The following is a 24,377-nucleotide window of genomic DNA, read 5'->3' as shown; positions in this document are numbered from 1 at the left end:
TCTCGCACGTTTAAGTTTAGCACACACATACACAGTGTCACACACACGCCAGTTTAGGAGACAAGCCCACAGGTGAGTGAAATCCCGCGAGACATGGGGTTTGTGTCTCTCTTTCTATCTTCAGATCGAAGGAAGAAAAATAGTAAAACATCACGCTTACCTTTTCCATATCCAGGCTCCCAGAATGGCTACTCCACCCATGAAGAAACCACTTCCGCTCCCTCTACGAAGACGGCAGCCATGTTTCGTCCCTTTGATGGCTTCACTTCCAGTCTCAACCTTGTGACGTCACTTCCGTCCCTCTGCTGTGACGCCGTGTCCGGTCCAATCATTTCCAGCCATCATTTTCCCCTATAAATACCCGCGATGTAACCACTTTGGTTTATCAAATGTTTTGATCCCTTAGACGAACGTCTAATCATTTTTGTTTGTGTCTGGACGACATTATATGGGGCTAACCCCCCGAACCTTTTTGAGTAGTTTGTCTACTTATTACAACAGATTCTCACATACACACAGACCCAAACCACAAAAGTACCATATGAGAGACGTGTGTACAGCCCGTTAATCTCTAGCGCTTTAACCCGCACAAATTCCGTATGAATAACACATGTGCAGTCCGTCATTCCCTAGTACTCCAAGAGACTCAGGGTGTGCTCACACCAGCATGTTTGTCCACATATAACCCCGCCAAGTCTAGTTCACTCTGGACTTCCATTCCCATCAGTGTTTTGCCCGCATATTTATTGTCTCTCCTCATCACATGTCCACTTCATCCTACATTTTCCTGTCCTTTCTTCGATTTCTCTCCCACTTTTGTTGTACCTTTGATTGTCTCATTTCTTATTCTGTCCTTTTTGTAATGCCACACATCCATCTTCTCATTTCCGCCACATCTAACTTCTCCTGTGCCCCCTTTACTGCCCGCGTCTCAGCTCCACACATCACTGCTGGTCTTACCGCTACCTTAAAAACCTGACTTTTAACCTTCTTCACCTTAATTTTTCAATCACAACCCCCCCCGATAGCTTCTTTCAATTGTTCCATCTTCATTTCAGTCTATGAGTTCTCTCTCCATCCGTTTCTCCATCTTGGTCTACCACTAATCCTAGATATTTCAACTTGTCCACTCTTTCCAATGGCTCTTCCTGCAGGCTAACCTCTGAATCATTAAACCTCTCATGTTCCGTCTTTTTCCCTTCAATCCTCTCTCTTCCAAAGCCCTTCTCCATTCTTCCAACTTGCTCTCTGTGTCCTGCTTTCTGGTGCCACTCAACACAATACCATCAGCACAACACCTGCACCAGGGGGTTTGGTCGTTAATCACATAACTCATGTGATAAACCAGCCCGGACCCCAACAGGCAGACACCGGCAGTTCCAAAACACACACATTTATTTTACAAAACTATCCCGCACACAGCACAGTGCCCCTGCACCGACCACCCTCTCTAAGTCCGGGCCCTTCAATAGTCCTTCCTTTACCACCTCTGAGCGTTGTCTTCTTCCTCCCGACTCCGGCTAATGACTGGAGGAAGGTGGCCTCTTTTATATTCACCCGGATGTGCTCCTGGTGCCCTCTGACGATCTTCCTACGGCACTTCCTGGTGTGGCAGAAGTGCCGCATGAGCACCCGAAAGCACTCTGGGGCACATCCAGGGCTCCTCGATCCTCCGGGTACCCCCTGGTGGTGGCCACGGGCCCCTGTAGGGTTGGGCTTCCATGCTCGGTTCCCATGGCCCCCATACAGATCAGAGGATGGCCCGTCAACGTACATGAGTCCGCAGACTCGCGTCTCCCTTTGTCGGATGAGCCGTCTTTCCTCCTCCAGTTCCTCCTTTTCCTCTGGGAAGCCCAGACAGTCTGAGTCTCCGAATGGAAGAGAAGGAGAGCCTGTGCCATCTGTGCCCCTGGAGAGTGGCGAGACCCTATTGCTGGCTCTGGGAGCAGGGCACTTTGACACGCGGCACACATCAGCCGGAGTCTTGTCTGAGCCCCTCTTTTTCTCGCCCGTACCACACGATCAGCCCCCACAACCGCATTCAACTACTTCAATGGTCCTCCTCCTCCTCAGTGAACAGAGACGCACTAAGAGCCACCTGCAGGTTTTCATGATGGTCTGTACAGGAGTTTCATTAGGGCTGTGGGCCTATTAACAAACAGTGGCTCACAAGGCCCACCCCCAAAGCATCTGATTGGTCCGCAGCAGGACTAGCTGTCAAGTAGTGAAGGCACCCCCCCACCTTTCTTTTGTGACAAACACACTCTCACTCACAAGTAATGTTGTGAATCGGGGCCCATTTATGTGAAGCAGCTGGGGGTCTTTCAACAGGCATCAGATGATCCTTAATTACGACAACTCATATTAAACAGATGAAGAAAATCATCCTGATGCAACGTCAGTTATATAAGAATAGTGTGACAACTCCTCCTGCATAACATGCAGAGATGCTTGGCCGCATTCTGGTTTTCTACTAACATAAAACTTATGGTTTTCCAGTAAAAAAAAAAAAAAAATCAGTAATAGCAGGTGTGTAAATCGGTCTTTTTTGATGATGCAATGGACGGTAAGAATGAAGTGCGTCCCTCCCAACTGTAATAAAGCGGACATGTCAAATATCCCATTAAACGTCATCCGCCTCTCCTGCTGACACTTTAGAATCTCCAAGGAGGACTCTGACAAAGAGACCCCCCCATCAGCATATTTTCATGATTCGGTCAGGGTTTTATCCCAGGCTTAAATGTGTTTTCTTTTCGTTTAATTCTTCCCATATTTGAAATGAATTATATCGTAAATATTATTGATTCTCGTTTTGCTTTTTGTTACATGATTTACGCATTGACAAATATTTACTTTTTCAGTCATTTTAACATAGTTTTATTGCGTCCAATTCTTAAATTATGCTTCTCGTATTCTGTGCGCTAAGCCAAGGGGGGTGGCGCCACCAGATCGCAAAATTGGCTGCTTTGAAACGGCCCTTACCTCCTAAGATTTTGTTTTCAATATATATATAAAATCCAGCGTCTGTCTGCCTGATATTCATGAGAGAATTACTTAACAGATTTAGATCGGGTTTTTTCCTATAATTTGCTTAAACATTCTGGTTGTTTTTGCGATTTCTGTAATCTCGCTAAGTATCATAGTTCACTTGCACTACCGATTTATTTGTATGAATCCGAGAGAGACGCAGCAGGCTGAGGGGAGGGGAGCGTTAGGCGGACTCCTCCTCACTCACGCGTCAGCCTCGGGGCATGTACCTTACATCTGCTTAACTAGCGAATGAGAGAACTACTTAACAGACTTGGATTGAGGTTTTTCTATAATTTGTTTGAATATTCCAATAGATTTTGCAACTTCTCTCATCGTGCTAAGAATCATAGTTTGCTTGCAGGAGCGATTAATTTGCGCTAATCCGAGGGAAGTGTGACGTCAGTAGTAGAGATGTCCTGTTTCACTAATACACGGGTGGAGCCGCGGGGGATGGCCAGTATATATATATATATATATATATATATATATATATATATATATATATATATATATATATATATATATATATATATATATACACAGGTGGAGCCATTTATATGGATACACCTTAATAAAATGGGAATGGTTGGTGATATTAACTTCCTGTTTGTGGCACATTAGTATATGTGAGGGAAAACTTTTCAAGATGGGTGGTAACCATGGTGGCCATTTTGAAGTTGGCCATTGTTTTTCTTGTGAAATTCCCAATAAGTTTGATGTGTCACATGACCCTCTTCCTATTGAAAATACAAAAGTTGGATCCAAAATGGCCGACTTCAAAATGGCCACCATGGTCACCACCCATCTTGAAAAGTTTTCCCCCTCACATATACTAATGTGCCACAAACAGGAAGTTAATATCACCAACCATTCCATTTTATTAAGGTGTATCCATATAAATGGCCCACCCTGTATATATATATATATATATATATATATATATATATATATATATATATATATATATATACATATATATATATAATCTTTAAATCTAATTACCTAGCATTAGACCAGAGTTTCACTTGGGCTGTAAGTCGAGTGCTGAAAGCAGTAATCTTGAGCATCGCTCGGACATCAGTATCACTGTATCTTGTCCTCTCACCTGTAGGCATGCCTAGTGCCTGGTGTCCGTCAGGGAGATTTTGTTTCTCCACTGCTCTTCAACGTCATAGTCGACGCCATCATGAGAAAGGTCTTCGAAGGCAGACAAGGAATCCAGTATGGTGAGGATGGCTTTCTGACTGATCTCACGTTCGCAGACGACAGTGGCATCCTGGCCAGTGACAACGCGGAGGCCACGGACGTTCTCTACAACATCGGCAACATCGCCCAGCCATATGGATTAAAAATAAACACAGACAAGACGAAAGTGCTGACAACAGACGGATCGCAGACCAACGTGCAACTCGATGGTGTGCAGATCGAGCAGGTCCAAGAATTCAAATACCTTGGGTCGCTGGTCCAGGAGAAGAAAGTGGCGTCCACAGTCGAATCGGTCAAGCAACCGCGGCATTTGCTTCCCTAAAGTGGTGCCTGTGGAAGCAAACCAATATTTCCAACAAGACCAAAATTCGACTCTTCAGAACTCTGATTCTGCCAATTCTCCTCTATGGATCCGAGACGTGGACACTGCTCAAGCAAGATCTCAACAAACTTGAGGTCTTCCAAATGCAATTCCTGTGACAAATCCTACGAATCTCACTCCGAGACAGCATACGAAACGAGGAACTCCGTCGCCGGTGTGATCAACAGCCAACAATCGAGGAGCAAATCCAACAATGACGACAACAGTGGTTTGGAAGGCAGCCGGTTACCACACAAACTCCTCTGGTGCGATCGACCCACCCAGTGGTTCAAGCAGGACAAAGACGACATCAGAAACCGTCGACTCAACCTTGTTGAGGCCAGAACAGCCGCCATGGATCGCCTTGCATAGAAACGCCTGCAAAATGAAATCCGACAACCATTGGCACCCACAGCAGCATACAGGCTTAAGCCCAGGTCCAGACCAAATGCCAGCTAGGGACCAAAGAAAGAAAAGAAGAAGGCATGCCTAGTAATAATAGCGTCTCGTTAGAAATGTTTTTTAGCGGCCCTAGTATTACACGCTCTTGCCAGCGATATGATCAGTGATGATAAGGAGCAGTGATGACGAAGTCTTCTTAGAGAGTTAAGACTGGGGGGCTGTCAAGAGGCAGGGCCTGTTAAAGCCCATTGCAGCACTCTTTGTGTGATTTTGGGCTACACAAAAATAAATTGCATTGTATTGTATTGTATTGTATTGTAATTTGCCTTCAGTCAATGAAATTGAAACGAACAGTGAAACCAAAAGTGAGTCTGATGAATCCGAAAGTGATGCTCGCTCGCTCGCTATTTGCACCATTATTATACTTTTGACACTTCTGACTGCGTACTTTTAGACTTTTGCACGTTTTGCAGTAAAAATAAAAATGTCATTTTTGAACCAAAAAATGCAACACTTTTTACGTTTTTTTTTTTTCGAGAACAAATGGCTTTGGTCTCCCTTTTGGATTTGTAAGTAGGCAGATGACAACACGTTTACAGAATGGCTAATCCTCGAGACACCGCCCGCTAACGTGCCTTTTTAAGTACACTGACCAAGCCCCTCTCTCCTGTTTACCCAAGAGGGTCTCGTCATCGATGAAGGGTTGCTGGGATATCCTTTCTGAGTTGACTGGCAAGGCTGGTGAGTGAGGACCGTTTTCTCAGGGGGATGTTTGACATTACGGCAGTAAAGCTTGTCAAGATCCTGTGCTTAAAGGATACAAGCAACACGCGTTAGCCCCGACAGATAAAGGAAGCAGGAGACTCGCTTCCATGTCCTGCCTGAGGTTTAGAAAAGTGAGATTTAATAGTGACGATGGGACAAGCCAGCAGTCAAAAACACAGCACAAGTTCTGACGAAACAGGATTTGGGAAAGGTCTCCTCCCCTCGGACAGGTTTTCTATCAGGATTTTTAGGACTTTTTCCTTCATCCTCTAGTTTACAAAATGGGGTTTCTGAAAATCCCAAAATCAATAAGAACATCCACCATGATAGAAGTGCGACTCTCAAACGGGTCTCCCCAAGGCCACAGCGCACGTTTGTTGCAGCACAATTAGCTTTCTTGCTGTTATTCAGTTATCTCGAGCCACGGGGTGGAGCTGACATAATGCCGTTAGAGGAAAGGCCTGCGCACGGCTCCTATATGGATGCTAATGACTGTCGGATCACACGGCAGGCCGTGAAGATTCATCCCCTGCAGCGCTCCTCTAATCAGCAGCTTATGGACAAGCGTCAATATTTTTTAATTTGCCAGATTTGTGTTTTGTTAATAAAGTTGATACCCAGTGGAAAGCTCCCCTTCTACGCCCCGAGCAATGGCCCCACCACTTAGCATCACAAAGACGAGATGAAGAATTTCATTGTGAGCATCGCTTGTCAGAGAAGGGTGAGGCACATGGCGGCGTCTCTGCGACAAAGGAAGCAGCCCTGGAGACGCACCGCTGCCTGCCTCCTCGCCGTCGCTCCTCAAGACGTTCAGCCCAGCAGATCGATGTCTCAAATCCCCAGGTTTTAATTATTTAGTGAGCTCTGCCTCCATCCTCGGAAGAGCTTCATCAAATCACTGCTTAATTCCTATTATCACCCTGGAGGCTCCCCTGACACGCCGGCCTTGTTTAAACTTTATTTTAATATTTACCACTTAGTTAGATTACTTAAGGGTTGTCAGGCTGCATAAGACTTCATCCAGCAGATGCTTTCATTAATTTGAGCTCAATAAAGGTAACGGCGACGCACCAACCTGGCTAATCCACTCCTCCTCCCCTCGGATGGCTGTGAGGCAGCTTTGCAGAGCAGAATTCACACTCTGAGCATTCACCATCAGCCCCACTTCATTTTTTGATTTTTTTTTTTGATTTTCTTGTAACAACTGCAATCATTGAAATGTACAGTTCTGACTCCAAGTCAAAGAACGCGGACCACCCTGGGGGGACCTTTGGTGCCAAGCTACATAACTTGCGTTAGCGTGGCCTTCACTCCCTTCATCCAACAGCATGCCGTCTAACCGACTGTCGGCCTGCAATGTCACATCTCTGCCAGGCCCCCCTGCTGATGGCTCGTTACAACCTGAGAATGAACAGAAGGGGGGCTTCGGCCATGGGGTCCCTTTTGTAGAACTATCGAGGACCTGTTAGGCCGGGGTTATACTTCACACCACGTGACGCATGCTGCAGCGGATGCTCCTGCTACGCAAGCGTTGTACGGTTTATACTCGCTCGCGTACTTTACGTAAATCTGGAGGAATCCAGCAGGTGGCAGTGCGAGATATCATCACGGTGAGAACAGGTTTGGCTTCTCTGTGTTTTGAATTCCCTGGAACAGCCATTAAATTCCGATGACACCTTACCGCAATATCTCTGAAAAGGATGTTTAATGATTAAGTCCATCAGTCTAGGGATTTGTCCATTTCAGCTAGCATTGGGCACGAGGCAGAAACAATCCCTGGATGGGCATCAGCTCATCGCAAGGTGAATACAAACACACACATACACACCTGAGTCATTTTAGTGTCACCAAATCTGCATGTCTTTGGAAGGAAATCGGTTCACACTGAGGAAACCCAGCAGGAAAACATGCAAACTGCAGGCTGGGAATATCAGCGACGTGACTCCCTGCCAGACAGCAGCACTAACGCTCCGCCACCGTGTCACCCTCATGTGTGTAATTATTAACAGTGTTCATTATTTAAACGAAATGAGCGATTTATCTGTAAAATGTTACGTACATACTTTAATGCATTTCATCATGAAAGTGCTATCAAGTATAAATCTAAGGATTCTAAATGTGCAGAGAGTTGGAATATCATACACTTAATGTGCTCAGTGTGGCGATCCGCTGCTGTCAGGACCGGAGGAAGCCCAAGAAAAAAAGACGGTATGTGAGACTTTTAAAACGTATCGTGTCATTACGATCGGGAATATGCGACGCTTGAATATAAAAGCACCACGAATGCATCTGTATGTCGGCATTTTGCTTCACCACATCGAACATTCATCAAACATCGAAGTGCGCGCACACACCGATCTCGTAGGACCCGCAAAGTGGCTTTCTGTCACACGTAGACAGTAAACAGAGACTCTGACGTCACATTCCAACTTTTAGCACACTGCGCCCCCCGACTTTTTGCTGGTACTGCAACTCGCGCACGCGACGCGTTAATTTCTGAGGACCTGCTCAGAGGACGCATCAAGTGAACGCTGATAGAACGAGTGGCAGCCATGATGCGGGCGCGTACGCGTTCTGAGTGTGAAGCATAAACGAGCCCTTAGGGGTAACCCAGGCAACATCCATTCTTTAAGTCGAGTGTCGCGCTGATTGAAATACACAGGGTGATTCAAAAAGATTCATCTGATTTCAGAGCGCCATATTGTTACAACCGTGAGGCTCCTAGGAACCAATCACGTACCAATTGAAAGACGGGGTCGGAGAATTTCTGACAGTCACCACAAGATGGCGTCCTTCAGGCTGTGAAGAGAAGTTCAAGCGTTTCTCAAAAAAAAACGAGTTCCCTCATCGCTGGATTGGTTGTAAAGGAGCCTACAATTTGGCACTCTACTTCTGACCAGAAGATCACCAGATCTCACACCGGGTGGGGTTACGTTAAGAATTCTGTTTATGTGCCACCACTCCCAACAACACTGGATGATCTCTGGAAATCACATTGAAAGAGCCACGAGTACAGTGAACTATCGAGAATGGGATGAATTTGACCGTCGCGTTGATGTTGCCCATACAGCTGCGGGAGGCCATATTGAGCACTTGTAAAATTACACAATTGTTCACCTAAACCATTCACAGTTTACTGCATTGTTCTGTAATCATTTACAAGTGAAATAAATCTTTTTGAATCACCCTGTACTTTCCAGAGGTACAATAAGTGGTACCATTAGGGCAAAGTGGGTACACAGGGGTTGTTAGAGCTGCTGGCCCACATTTCTGGACACCCAGCCCTGATTCCAGACCAGTGTTTGTGTGGCCGTTCTCTCCCCCGGTGTGATTACATGAAAGTGGGTGTGTGACGATGCGGGTTTGGCTCCACACTCCCATCGCTGTTTGGCAGCCCTTGAACCCAATACCGTTGGTAATGTCACCGATGAGCTAGACAGTTGAGGCAATAAACAATTGAGCAAGGGGATGGTATAAATGTGCAAAGTGCTTTTATTAAAAAGACAATCCAAAACAAAGTGTTCAATAAAGTGCAGTGCTTCAAAAATAGTTCAACAAAAGACATGTGGAGGTTTAAAAAACACTACAAAAACCCAATCCTTTAAAATCGAGGTTAAAACGTTCCATATGGAAGCAGACTTTAAAAAACAACAACAAGCTCGGTGCTTCTTCTATGCTTGCATCTCACCTGCTTCTCCTGACTAGGCTTTGCAGTAGGCGAGACGCTCTCTCTGCAGCTGCCCTTTTCCCTTCACACACACACACACACACACACACACAAGACTGGAGACCTCCCGATCCCTGGCTTCGGTCTGGCACTCATCCCAGCCGTGAGACTTGGTTCATATCCAACGGCCAGGACGCTCACATTGGATAATCCCCGACCAAGCCTCCCGACTCCCGCTGCCTTTCCGGCCTTCCGCGGCCAGTCGCCTTTCCCTGGTCACTCCCGCTACCTGTTCGCTCAGCGGGAGCGACTTCCAACTCCAATCCCTGGGTGTAGGCCTAACACCCAGGCCCTCACAGCTGCCCGCGAGCGCTCGTTCGTTCGTTCACTCGCTCACCCACACGCTCTTCGTGGCTCTCTCTCTCTTGCACCGATATGCTTCCCTATAACCTCCGTCTCCTTCTCTTTTTTTTTTTCCCTTTCCTCCCAACCGACTCGCGCTTCTTTTTATATTGCGAGGGGCCATAGCAGCTGCAGCACATTAGCCACGGGAACAATCACAGATGTGGGCAGTCCCTCACCTGTGCAGTCGGTGAGAAACGCCCCGTGGCTTGCTACGGCCACTACGCCCCCTCGAGTGCGGTGATTATTTATTTAAAAAGAAACGGCCTTTGCTCAGCAAGCTGTGGACCCATAACACCACAGGGTGCCCTAAGGATGCTGGGATAGGCTCTGGCCCCACCCTGTTAACCACGCAGGTTAAGAAAATGGATGGATAGACAGAGGTGATGACAGGTCAATTCACCCCTTCTTATCTGACTGAACTCTTGCTATCTGTTAAAAATGGCTTAGGGTATCGACTGGGAATGAAGGACGATCATCAATAAATGGCTCGTCAGGCTCTGTTTCAGGTACTAAACAGGAAATCGGAGAATTGGCTGCAGGTTGTGTCTTTTCAAATGCTTTTCCATAGGACTTGCTGACTGTCTTGAAACATATCATCCAAATCTTTGAGCAATCCCCCTACCCAAACTGTCAGAAGATTTCATCTATCGATTTAGTTGTGTGGACAGCAGGGCCAGACTTTTTTCACTTGAAAGTAGGTGTTGTGTCCATCTCGGCTATCGGCAAAGGACTGGACGAGTGTTACGGTGAGAGCACACCTCTGAACATGCAAGAAAATGGAGGAACAGAAGGCAAACCCGAGTCTTCGAAAAATAAATAAAAATAAAGAAATGGGATCACCAGGCGAGTCCAGTTAAACCAAGCCTGTCACTGAGTGTGGGGTCAGAGAATGTACACAAGCTTCCCCGCTATGAGAAATACCGTACGTCATTTACGTACACAGACACACGGCTTACTTTAGGCGTGCAGTAAATTTCAATCCAATCTGACGACATACACCCAAAGAATGACTTGAATGGAATACCTGAGATTTCACAGTTGAGTGTCTGAGCTGTCCAAATCAACAGACTCGGTACTTTCTTTCTTTCTTCTCAAGTCTTTAAAACCAAAAGTTTCAAATGTTACTCCAATGGCGAGCACAGGCTATGGCTCCTTTGGTGGCCGTGGTGAGATCCTCCATGGTGCGTGGTTCGTTCAGGAATCAGCAGATCCAGAAGGTGTTCCATGGTCTGTCTTTCCCCCGCAGTCGCACAGATTGCTGTCATCAGAGTATCCCAACTTGGTCAAGTTGACTTTGGATCTGCCAGTCCTGGTGCACAGGCGGTTGGGGCTTAACCTTAACGCAGTGCTAAACGGTAGCCGCCTGGCTTTCTTTGTACTCCTTACGCTTTTCTGGCTCCAGCTTTCTCTCTGCTCTTTCTCCTTCTTCTTAGCTCCTACTGTGCATGTGGGGGGTATTTTCAGACTCCCTACACTTTCTTCCCAAGTTCTGGGTACCAAGAGAATTTCGAGGTAAGAAGTGTCCTTCCTCGCTGTACCAAGGATCTAAGAAGAGGAACAGCAATGCTGCCATTAAGGCCAAGCCAACAGCAACAGTGTTGGTAGGAAATCTACCGTTCCGTCCATCGTTTTGCAGAAACCAGAAAGGAGGAAGTCAGACACTTCCTTCTGCAAACCACAAGCTCCCTGAATGACGGTTGAAAAATAAGTGCAAAAATAAGGCAAGTGCAGAAAAGCGTTGGACCGGATCAGCTGATGGCATTCACAGAAGCGTGGAGCAGTCAGGTCTTCATCCAAAAGCCTCTCGATTAGCTCAGCGCAGACAGCGAGTGAGGACATCTGCATGGGCATAGCATAACATTCATGGGCCGTAGCGGTGGGCCACTCCCAGTAGAAAAGCATTTACAGTGGGAACCCGCTTTAACGTTCCCATATTTAAGTTTTTACACATTTAGCATTTTTTTTTTATTAATATGTTGTTGTGGAACATAAAAAAGCTCAAAGGCATTTAAGGCCGCGTTCACACTGCATGTAAATGCAACTCTGTCCCAAAATAATTGTTCAGATACGAGTATGGACATCGATCCCAAATGTGTCCTGTGTGCTACAAGTGGATAAAACAATTTTGTCAGACAGATGCAAACTAAAAGATTCTGGTGGCCGCACTATAGGGTGGTCCAGATCTAATTATGCAATTTTCATTACACTATAACTTATTAAGTTTATTACATAGAAAATCACCCGAAAAATCCCAGAGCATCGAGAAGTGTGCAAACTGACGACATGAAGAATCGTCTTCGCGCCAAACTGGAATCGTCCCCACATAAATCAAAGTCATCCAGACGACCTGGATATGCATAATTAGATCTGGACCACCCTGTACTTCCTGTTGTTTCGGGGCAGGACATCGGCGATGGTGGGAAAGAAAAGAAACAGGAAACGGAAGATCACAGCTGCTGTTCTGCATAGAGAATTAAGGGGACCAACAGCCCTGACCAGTGCTTTCTGGGAAGTTTGGATTCAATGTTGGTTTTTTTCTAATTATAGGGGTCAAAATAATTCTTGCTGGTGTGCCCCCCCCCCCACACTTAAATAATAATTGAATCTTCTGCAGTTCAGGGGGGTCTCCAATTCCAGTTCAGATATGTCAGACTTTGATAACAGCAGCTCCATGAGTGAGTACCAAAATCACGCTGGGGGTCACCATCTATGGCTAAAGTCCCACACATTCAGAAGTGTCGAGTTATGGTAGGTAGCTCTCAGAGCCGTGGCTTTCTGCATTTATTCAGGATCCATCGAGGAGAGCTAATTCATTATTGATAGTTTCCAACGTGGAATCACCTCATTTTACTTTGGGTCTGCTCTTGTGTGATGAGACTTTATGAAGTCAAGTGAAATCACAAAACATTCATTTCATTTCCAGACCTGCTGATGGGACTGGAGCCAATCCTAGCAGCGCCTAATATACAGTAAGCTGGGAACAAGTCGTGAACAGGACACCAGCCTGCCAGGAAGGGCACACTCATGTGTATGTCCACCGAGATCATTCATTCTGGGACATGCAGGTGGAAACTGGAGGACCAGCAGTCTGCAGCCATTGCCACCTGCACTTCAGAACAAGGTAATCCACCTGAAGCGGAGTATGGCCAGTACTTAGATGGGAGACAAACCAGGAAAAGCTTGGATTACTGTGAAAGAGGTGTGGGTGAAGCCATAAGGGCGTCTTTTACCCTGTGGTCGGTGTGTGGTTCCCAATGCCTCAGTGTCGTGAAGGGGACAATCGACTGTGAGATGTAAAATTGAGATCCTGACTCTCTGTGGTCCCTGGGCATCTTCTGAAAAGAGTGAGGGGGCACCCTGATGCCCAGCAGGCCTTTGTCCATTCAGGCGCCCTAATCATTCCTGGCCTTCTATTGGCTGACTCTCTCGCTCACACCTTCGCCACCTAACAGCTAATGTGCGGTGAGCATACCGGCACGTTGGTAGTGATTAAAACGGGCCCCTCTTTCCATTGTAAAGCACCATATAAATGCAACTGACTAACCACACAAAATCAGTAAGGACATGTGAAGAAAGTGCAAACCTGGAGTGCCTGGGCCATATTGTAGATTCCGCTCTAACCAATTTGTCATCCCATCAGGCAACTCCATAATGCCAGTAGTGTAGGAGGACTCTGTGAATGCTGGTCAGTTGGGCTTCCACTGTAGTCTGCTACGGTCAGGCCTGACTTTGGAGGACGGACTGGGTACCAGCACCATCGTGCTTCACTCAGTCATCCTTATTTCACAGCACACATCATCAAAGGTCTGACAACAGCATGGCAGAGGGCACCGGTAATGTCCAGGGCTGCTTGTTTCTTGCCTTGGGCTTGATGCTACAAGCCCAAAGCGGCCTAAATGACATGAAGTGACTTTCAGTCTGAGGGGGGCAGAACAACTAAACCTCAGTGAATCTAGCAATAAAAATATGTGTTATCAACACATTAGGAAATAAAGCCATGAACACGAGATGGACGCGGACATCTATGAGCTTCCGTGATAACTCGGGAGCTCAGGCTACCAAACAGCCGGCTGGCTCAGTTCACACACTGCGACTCGTCTGATGTGTTGCCTTTTTGTTGTTTTTCTGAGAGGTATGGCTGTTAAAGAAAAGCCGCATTCAATATTTTCCACTTTCTAAATTAACACCCTCAGAGAGCCGTTAATGGGCTTGAGGCAAGGAATTTTTGATTTTCACTGTGCTACTCTAAGTAAATATAAACAGAAGCTGTAATACAGCAGGGGACTATGGGATTAATTTTGAAATTGCCTGATTAGTGCATTACTATCCTCCAATAATTGCCTCTCTACTCTCCCAAGGCCCCCTGCTTTATTGGAGTCTGGCATCTGCATCTTCTCCCCCGTCTGTCAATCAGACAGCGCAGCTGGGAGGGTCTGTCATGAGGGTGCCACTCGAGATCAGCTGGGGGCTCCCTGGCAGACAAAGCAACGCACCGCATCGCCGGAGAAGGAGCCCGAGAGGTCAGCGCAGAGTCACCTGCCGCTTCGGCTGCATGCTCGCCGCCGGAGGATCTGGATCTGTGTGTGAACAAAAACCTGGTGCCACCGAGAAAGGGGCACCCGGCTCACATTAACCCTGACGTAAGGACTGACGAGTATGCACAACACTGACAAACGGGGGCCGTCGCAATAAAAATAGCCACCCAATAGCATTCCTGATGCCGTCTATCTATTTCAATTTCAATTCTTTTTATTGTCATGTGTACAAAAGGTCCCTGGGCATCTTCTGAAAAGAGTGTATAAGTACCACGTACAATGAAATGTTTGCTTGCATGTGCCCCTGCAGACAGTGAACAAAGACAAAAAAAAACACACACACACAATAAATCAAGTCAAGTCAAGTCGGGGTGCATGCGCTGGTACAGGGCATTGCTGCACTCACCACACAGCGAAACAACTCAGGATCCCAGTTGGCAACCCCCCAGGCAGACATGTGGTGCAGTCCTACCCTCCGGAAATGACCCACTATCTGCCGCAGCCAGGTGTTACGTGGGCGATCCCTTGGCCTGGTCCAGCCACTCGGGTCCCCAACAATGAGGATCTTACGAGCCGGATCACCCTCGGGGTAACGCGCCACATGGCCGTAGTGTCGTAACTGACGCTCCCTCACAATGCAGGTCATGTGCCTCATTCGGGACTCCATGAGCAACACAAAGTCAAACCAACGGTACCTAAGGACTTTCTGAAGAGACACAGTACCAAAGGAGTCCAGTCTTTATCTCAGGTCACTGGATAGCGTCCATGTCTCATAACCATATAGCAAGACAAGAAGCACCAGGACTCTAAAGACTTGGACCTTCGTCCTTTTGCAGATATCGGGAGCGCCACACACCACTTTCCAGTGACCTCGTGACCCCTCATTCTCTCCCAATCCATCTGACTTCACAGGAAGAATCACCAGTGACATGAATGTCACTGTCGAGGTAAGTAAACCTCTCGATGAGGTCGACACTCTCTCCACGCAAACAGACACACTGCCGATGGCCGTGCCCAAGAGGTCATTAAAGGCCTGGATCTTGGTTTTTATCAGGACCCTCACTCAGTTTCTCGAGCGCCCTGATCAGAGCCTCCATTGGCTCTGCGAAGATCACAGCATCATCAGCAAAGTCAAGATCCGTGAATCTTTGTTCACCAACAGATGCCCCACAGCCACTGGACCCCACGACTTTAAACAACGCCCAGTCCATACAAGCATTGAACAGAGCAGGAGCAGAACACACCGCTGACGAACCTCAGAATCAACTGGGAAAAACACAGAGGTCCTGTCTCCACTCTGCACAGCACCCACAGTACCAGTGTACAGGCCGGCCATGATATCCAGCAACCTCCAGGGGATCCCGAGTGCTGCCGTGCAACAGGCGACGCCTCAGCACCACACTAGTTCTGATCTCCAACAGACCTGACCCTATCTATATATAAAATTCACTAAGGCAAGACAACCATGCGTGGATTCACTAAGCCGCCGACAAGTGAGACACCTATGGCGCACACAGGAAGGAGCCACGCCCACCAACTCCAAGACCATTGGATACGACGACAACTTGCAGGGCCACGCCCACCAACTGGGACGCGACGACACAGAAAAAATGGCGTCATTTATGTTTGTCTGTCGTAGAGGCCACATGCAGTGCAGGTCAGGTTAATGTCATGTACCTCCGAGCTACGTTGACTGTTCATAGAGGCATGTTTCTCGCAGAGGTGAATCGCCATATGCAGCGTGTGAAACGGTTTGCGAGGGGTATCCCATGGGATCCTTAAAACAATCCTTTAAAACTGAGGTTAAAGCACAATGAAGGAAGCAGTCTTTAAAAACCAATAAGCCCTGTGCCTCTGTTTCATTACCGTCTCACCTGCTTCACCAATGCAGGCCCTGCAACAGTCGAGACGCTCTGTCAGCAGCTGACCTTCTCTGTGCCTGACCGGTTCACACAGAGGCAGCGCAAGAGAAAGCCGCGCCAGAGACAGACAGGGGCACACACACAGGCAGCTGGTGGGCGGCTCTCCGTGAGTTTCTCTTGCGACCGGACACATGACCAGGCGGTGTGTATGCTTCGAGAACGAGGCTGGACGCGGCTTGCGACCGGGCACATGAGCAGGCAGTGTGTATGCTTCGAGTGCGAGGGTGGACGCGACAGGACCATCTAGGAAAAATCATGTCGTGGATGTGATTCGCTGTATGCAGTGTGTAAAACAGTTTGTTTGTCACAGATGTGATTCGCTGTATGCGGCGTGTAGAACAGTTTGCGAGGGGTGTCCCTGTGTCTTTCCAGAAGTGTTCAACCATCAATAAATAATTATGTGGCGTTTGTTATGCTGCGGGTTCACTATTGTTGTATTTTGCTCTCTCCAGAGTTCCATCTTTTCATTCACTTACTGTTGTATTCTCACACTAACCTGTTTTAGACAACCGTGTCTTTCCAGAAGTGTTTACCATTCAATAAATAATTATGCATGAGATTGAGCGTGTGTCTAGGCGTGGGTAAGCCGTTGAACCCCATTCGGGCTGCAGACCGTGGAATTGCCACTAAGTGCGACTCATACGCTCCCACTGTTTTCGTCCCTACCCTTTGTACACACCCCCCTCCCACACGTTGACTGTTAATAGTGGCGTGTTTCTCACCGAGGTGAATCGCCATATGCGGCGTGTAAAACTGTTTGCGAGGGGTATCCCATGGGATCATTAAAACATTCCTTTACAACTGAGGTTAAAACACAATGAAGTGAGCAACCTTTAAAAAACGAGTTTTCGGTTACGACGCACGACCGCGTGCAGCATAGCAAAGTGTTTTACACGCTACATACAGCAATTCGCATCCGCGACAAACATGCGTCGTCTTAGATGCTCCTGCACTTTGTACACACCCCCCTCCCACCTCGCTACGCCGCACGGACGACTGTGTGTTGGTTCGTTCCGTGCATTGTTACAACGTTGCTTTTCTTGCTGATTTATTACATTACCGATTTTGCAAATGTTAAATTTTCTCCCTGTGCTTAAAAATTATTAAAAAACCGGCCTGATTATGCGGCGTATGGTACGCCGCGGGTTGGCTAGTTGGCTATAAATGAATAAATAAATGAAAATAAATAAGTAAATACTCTATGCATTCAGCCCTCACAACATCCCAACTTACAAAAGCTACATTTCAAGTAGGCACGCACACCGAGGACAGACAGAGAGAACATGAAGACTCTACTCTGACAGGGCGGCGCTTGAACCCAGGGCTTTGGATCAGCCAGGCAGAAGTGCTACCAGCTGCAGCGCTAAGCTGCCCATGTCAGACACCAACAAATAAAAATCTAACCAGTGGTCAGGCTCGAAAAAAAAATAAGAATCGACCTAACGCAAATCGACAATAATAAATACTGTGAGCTCTAAACGGGGGAAAGCCTGCTCAGGAAGAAGAACTGACTGAGCCCATGAATAAGAAATGAAAACAATATACAATTAGACAATACAATTTATTTTTATATAGTAGCCCAAAATCACACAGGGAGTGCTGCCTTTTGACAGCCCCTCAGCCTCGACTCTCTAAGACGACAAGGAAAAAATGGAAGAAACCTCGGGAAAGGCGGTTCAAAAAGAGACCCCTTTTCCAGGTAGGCTGGGCGTGCAGTGGGTGTCAAAAAGAAAAGGGGGGGTCAATACAATACAATACGCAGAGTACAATAGAAATATTAGATGTACAGAGCGGAATTTAACGTAATATAAGCTTATACTGTATATTCAGTATAAGCAGCAGCACCTGCCTGACCCTGAAACTGATTAAGAGGGAGTCCAAAATTAAGGAAAGAACGAAGAGACCCCCTAATTCTTTAAAAAAATCGGGAGTGCGCCCCCTCGACTTTCTCGTATATAAGGAAAAGGTAATCAGGACCACTTCCAGTTGCGTGATATTTCTCATATCTCATATCTCTTTGTTTCTCATCATAACCAATTAATAATATCGATACACAATCATTTATCTGTATTTATATCATCACACTTTATATTAAAATGATATTTTCGCACTTAGGGGGGGTCAAAAACGGTTATGGAAATTTTCCATGATTACGTATGCATTATCTCGATTACGTGCAAAGTAAAAAGAGTTATACTGTAGTCACCTAAAAACACCTAAAAAGTGTAAGTGTTACATAACATTTGTTGCAATAAATTTTGCTACTTTTAATTATGATAATGATGGCAGAAATAAAAAAAACATAAAATTAAATGTATTACCAGGAACATGACGGGGACGTAGCAGCTTGTTGTTCCCATTACATCTTTAGATTTATTTGGCATGTTCAATGTTTACATGTTATTGTTAAAGTGATGACGTATAAATTAAAATAAAGTTGTTAATAGTTATTGAAAGAATATTCATATTGAATACAGTTTTTTAATATCGTGTACAGATTTCTATTTCCATGATACAAAAAATTCAGATGGTTGTTCAAATAAAATACTACTTCTGGTTGAGTAATTTTTCTCAAATTTCATACCATATTTGTTTGCTTTTTATCATTATAAATATCTATACAAAATTGGAATCATCTCTCTGTAATTATAACCACAGTCCACTTGAAAATTCGCAAAAGTATTCGGTTCAGTTCTGCTTGTCAGAAGTGGCCCAGATGTTGATAGGATTCCTTATTTTTGATATAAAGCAGGTGAACAAAATCTCCCGGACCGGGTCAAAGCGTTTGAGTTATCGTGTTTACACACAGACAGACGTCCGTCATTTCAAAAACGGTATTCTCGCACTCAGGAATGTCGAGATTCATCAAAATCTCGAGGTCGAATTTTTTCCACTACAGTATTCCTATACTTTCTCTGTACTTTGTATATGAGAAAGTAAAAAAGCAACATGAACTTGTTTAATAACTTCACGCAATCGCTTTGGTCACACACGATCGTCAGCTCAGGGTCAGTAGAAGCACAAGGCAGGAGGCCTCACCTGATGGGACACATCGTTTTTTTATACAGTGTCCCTGTAGAGTCAACGCTTCACAAGTATTATTATTTTTATTTATTTGGCTAACACCTTCATCCAATGAGACTTACACATCCACCTTGATAAAAGGTTTAAGTGTCTGGGTATCTGTCTGAATGCCGTGTCTCTGTCAGTCCAACAGATGGCGCATCACAGACATTTGTACCAATAAAATGCATTGCAGTTGTCATTCCAACAGATGGCGCATCACAGACATTAACACTGCTTTTACAAATCCCAAACCATGGCATACTGTATAACAAAGACATATGCATTATATTTTTCATTCCAACAGATGGCACATTAAAAACATTGGTAGTAATGCAATGCCAAATGTAATGAACTTTATTACTAATTGCAATACAAAATACAACCCGTCTTTGACGGTTGGCTCAGCTGACAGTCTGCTGTATTAGTGCATTCTCCCAACCTCCTCCTCCTCCTCAGTTAGTTTGTACGACTCCATTTGGCCACATGTCGTTCTCAAAGTGTACAGGCCTTGTGAAAGTGAGGCTCTGTGGGCCTGGAGTGGGTCACCGGTTGGCGTACTTTAACTGCTGGTATGGAGAGGCACAAAGTGATCTTTACGTGTCAGCGTTTCTAACTCACGGGGCTGCAGGTTGCCGTCAGAGGGTCACGGGTGTCGTCATTGCTTTGTGAGTGGGTTGTGGTGGGCCGTCTATGTTTCCATATTTCTAAGTGAGTGTGTTTCACTGGAGGGACCTGGAGGGTGCTATGTCTTTGTCCTGATTAGAACGCTAACAATTACGTGTTACTTTCTTTACAAGATAAATTATTTTTCAATGCAGAGAGCTTTTGAAGGAACCCTAGTTTGGCCTGCACTGGCTTGAGAACGCTCTGTTTTTATGACTGAATATAGCTCACTCTGTTTGCCTGCCTGCTCTTTACGGCCAGCTTGGTTTTTCAATTACCAGACTTGAATTTTGGCAAAGAGGAAGAAAGCAGTAGGGAGACAAAGTGGAGCATCGAGACGTACAAAGCTGACGGACGGAGAGAGACCTGTGACCACACAGTGACAAAGGAGCACCTGCCAATGACTGCCGTGACCCTTGTGGGACCACATTTCAGGTTTGTAGTCAGTCGAGAGCACTTTGCAGAGATCAGTCTTCATTTTGGTATTAAAGAGTCTCTCTCTGTTGATTAATGGAAAAAATTACAAGGGGGTGAAAACTTTTTAAAAGCACAGTATCTATTATATAATGCCTTTCATTTCTCTCAATTATATAGAACCTTTCATTTCTTTCCATCTATCTATTTTATAGCGCCTTTCATTTCTCTCTATTTTATAGCGCCTTTCAATTCTCTCTATCTATTATATAGCGCCTTTCATTTCTCTCTATTTTAGAGCACCTTTCATTTCTCTCTATTTATTTTATAGCTCCTTTCATTTCTCTCTATCTATTTTATAGCACCTTTCATTTCTCTCTATCTATTTTATAGCGCCTTTCGTTTCTCTGTCTATTTTATAGTGCCTTTCATTTCTCTCTGTCTATCTATTTTATAACACCTTTCATTTCTATCTATTTTACAGCACCTTTAATTTCTCTCTATTTATGATGACATCATTTCTGCTACCCAGAATTCCCACTTCCTAGCTCAAGATAAAGAGTGTCTTGTGTTGCATCTGCGTCTCTGCCTGTCTGTGTCGTGGTTGGGGTGCCTTTAAATGCCCTGCGTTTCCACGATTATTATATATGTCCCGGTTTTACATGCATTTTTATTACTCTTTAATTTAATATATTTTTTTTTGTATCAGTATACTGCTGCTGGATTATATGAATTTCCCCTTGGGATTAATAAAGTATCTAACTATATAGAGATATAGATATATATATATATAGATATATCTATATCTATATCTATATATCTCTATATATATACACAGTACAAGCCAAAAGTTTGGACACATCTCCTCATTCAATGTGTTTTCTTTATTTTCATGACCATTTCCAGCACTCCATCCCTCTCCTTCTTGGTCAGGTAGCCCTTACACAGCCTGGAGGTGTGTTTGGGGTCATTGTCCTGTTGAAAAATAAATGATCGCCCAACTAACCTGACTTCTGCACAACACAACTGCTGGTCCCAACCCCATTGATAAAGCCAGAAATTCCACTAAATAACCCTGATAAGGCACACCTGTGAAGTGAAAACCATTTCAGGTGACTACCTGTTGAAGCTCATCGAGAGAATGCCAAGAGTGTGCAAAGCAGTAATCAGAGCAAAGGGTGGCTATTTTGAAGAAACTAGAATATAAAACACGTTTTCAGTTATTTCACCTTTTTTTGTTAAGTACATAACTCCACATGTGTTCATTCATAGTTTTGATGCCTTCAGTCATGAAAATAAAGAAAACACATTGAATGAGGAGGTGTGTCCAAACTTTTGGCCTGTACTGTATATATAGATAAGAGATATATAGATATAGATATATATAGATATAAACACACACACACACACACAAGGGGGCTTTGCCCCCTGCTCACTTTGCTCGCCAACCCCTGTGCCTGCGCTACTCGCTAGCCTCTTTACGATTCTGCCGCTCGCGTATGGGGTTGTGGTTGTATAATTTAAACAGATTTTTATTTTTATAGGAATTGTTACATATGCATAATACAACTAAGTATTATACATTACACTATAAAGTAATTAAACATATTAAAAAAAGAGTAAAACATAAAAATTTGGAAGTAAATTATGTTTCATGTTGCATTAGAGTTTTTTGTTGCGTAATATGATTTTGTTCTGTTTGGCCTTGAAATTAACATGCAAACACTTTTTAAACTGACACATTTACTGTAAAACTTTAGTAAAAACAATTTTTTTAATTACATTTTCATCAATATCGCATTGAATTTTGATTCTGTGTTTGGAATTTCATCATGACAATGCAACATTGAATTTTGTTTCTTTCTCTCTATTAAATAAAACAACTTTTTTGAATGTTTGTCTCTGAGATTTGTTAGTTGTCTTTGCAAAAGCTATTCTAACGGGAAACTGTTAACGTTTTAATACGAATGGCATATCAAGATCTCCTTTGTTGTTTAATGATATCCAATGAAGATGTACTACATTACCTTTCTTGGTTTCTACAGTAATTTGTGTGGTGGAAGACCGCACGGTGTTAACGGTTGTAGATATTCTTCATGATATTGTAAGTTGATGTTTTCATCTTCCACACCATCACCACCAACTGTTTCTGCAGAGTCCATTGATACGCATTTAACCAATTTGCCGTGTAACTGATCATCATTTTTGCCGTTAATTCATTTGACTTCATTGTTTCTCTGTGCTAGGATTGCCCGTGTACTCATACATATACTGTAGGAAAATTCTAGCATGGTCTCGCACAAGAGTGGCGTTTGGGGGTGGCAAGTGGGGCGATCGCCCCAGGCCTCGCATCTAAGGGGGTCCCGCTTTTGAGGTCCACATGTCTTGTTCGATCAGATTTGTCAAGTTATATTCTCCAGTATATATATATTTGAGATGCTTCAAAGAGGAACCCTTTTAAAATCCCTCTTCAAGGTCAAATTCCGTATATGTACGTCTTTGAAAAACATGCCATAGTCTGAATATGAATGCACAAAAACATGTATTGTAATGATAACTGGCTTACATGACATCAACATGACTTATGACTGAGACATCCTGCATATCAAGACTCTGAGCTTACTTGCAATGTGGGTCCTTTTCTTGAAGAGGCCCTGCTAATTTCTGCATGACACCACATCACATTTCACACTGTTGTGGTATTGTCATGAATTAGGAATTGCACTTTTTTTAAATAGATAATATATCATTATATTTTGATAAAGTCCGCGTGTTAAAAAATGTAGCTGAATACTGTAATGAGAAAATCCGGTGTATGGTGACATTATTTTTATTAAATTCACGCGCAGTCCACACATACTGGTAACAGCGTTTGATGTGACCGGCCCCGTGTGGGGTTGGTCAGCCCGAGGCCCCGCACACCCCTTAGGCTGCCTCTGGTCCCACCAGACAATTTATGCCAAAAATGCCACAGCCTGAGATAGACTCATCAATTTGGGAGATAAAATTTAATCAACAGCCTTATCTACAGTTTGTCAGAAACGAGATGAACCAGGGAGAACTAAAAACTAAAGTACCTGAGATGGGAATATCATGATCCATGCAAGTGTCAGAAGTTTGAAAATGTCTGAGGACTGGTGGAGGTCATTTCTGCCTCACTTTTTTTCCCACACCAATTCAGTTTCTTTTTCTCTTCAAGCTGTTGAGAGACTGATAAATGGCCAGGAGTGAGACTCATCACCACTCTTTTACAAATAAACCAAGGGTATGAAAACATCCAAAGCTTCAACTTCTTTACGAATCAAACCTGATGCACTCAGACTGGTTTGCTTCTTCTGAACACGTGCACTCTCGTCTACCATGGTATAATAGACCCTTGTGCCAAAACAAGTGATGCCAGTGGCACCAGGGTCAAGATGCTGTAACGGGACACAGAGCTGCCATTCTCTGGTGCTGATGAGATCAGAAGGCCTGGTTGCTTTCAGCAAACTGCAGCAGAGTGACTGGAATTTATTACACAGGAATGACGGGAAATGAAATGATGGAGTAAATTTATTTAGAGTAACTCGGAAATGGCACCGAGAAATGCCTCTGCTGTTATTTTAGTGAAATCATGGTGATTTGTGCTCAGACGTTCAATTCCAAAAGCTGCCAGGCAAAAAAAAAAAGGGGACCGAGGTCTAACAGTCAGTTTAGAAATGAGGGCCAGCCTTCTGCTTTATTTCAATTGTCAGCCAATAAAATGGTCATTCAAAATTTCCACAAGCTGTGCCAGCCCAAATCAAAGAATATCCATTTTAGCGTTTGATAATCAGCAGAAGAAACCCAAAATGTTCATATTTGTACAAAATGTATATTCATACAATGCTTGCAAAAAAAAAAAAAAAGTTTAAATTTGCTGAAGGGAGTGACTGAAAATCATCACACCAACCCAGAACTAG

Source organism: Polypterus senegalus, chromosome 16 (genome assembly GCF_016835505.1).
Source record: "Polypterus senegalus isolate Bchr_013 chromosome 16, ASM1683550v1, whole genome shotgun sequence".
In the NCBI taxonomy this organism is placed as follows: domain Eukaryota; kingdom Metazoa; phylum Chordata; class Cladistia; order Polypteriformes; family Polypteridae; genus Polypterus; species Polypterus senegalus.
This window is presented reverse-complemented; position numbering follows the sequence as displayed.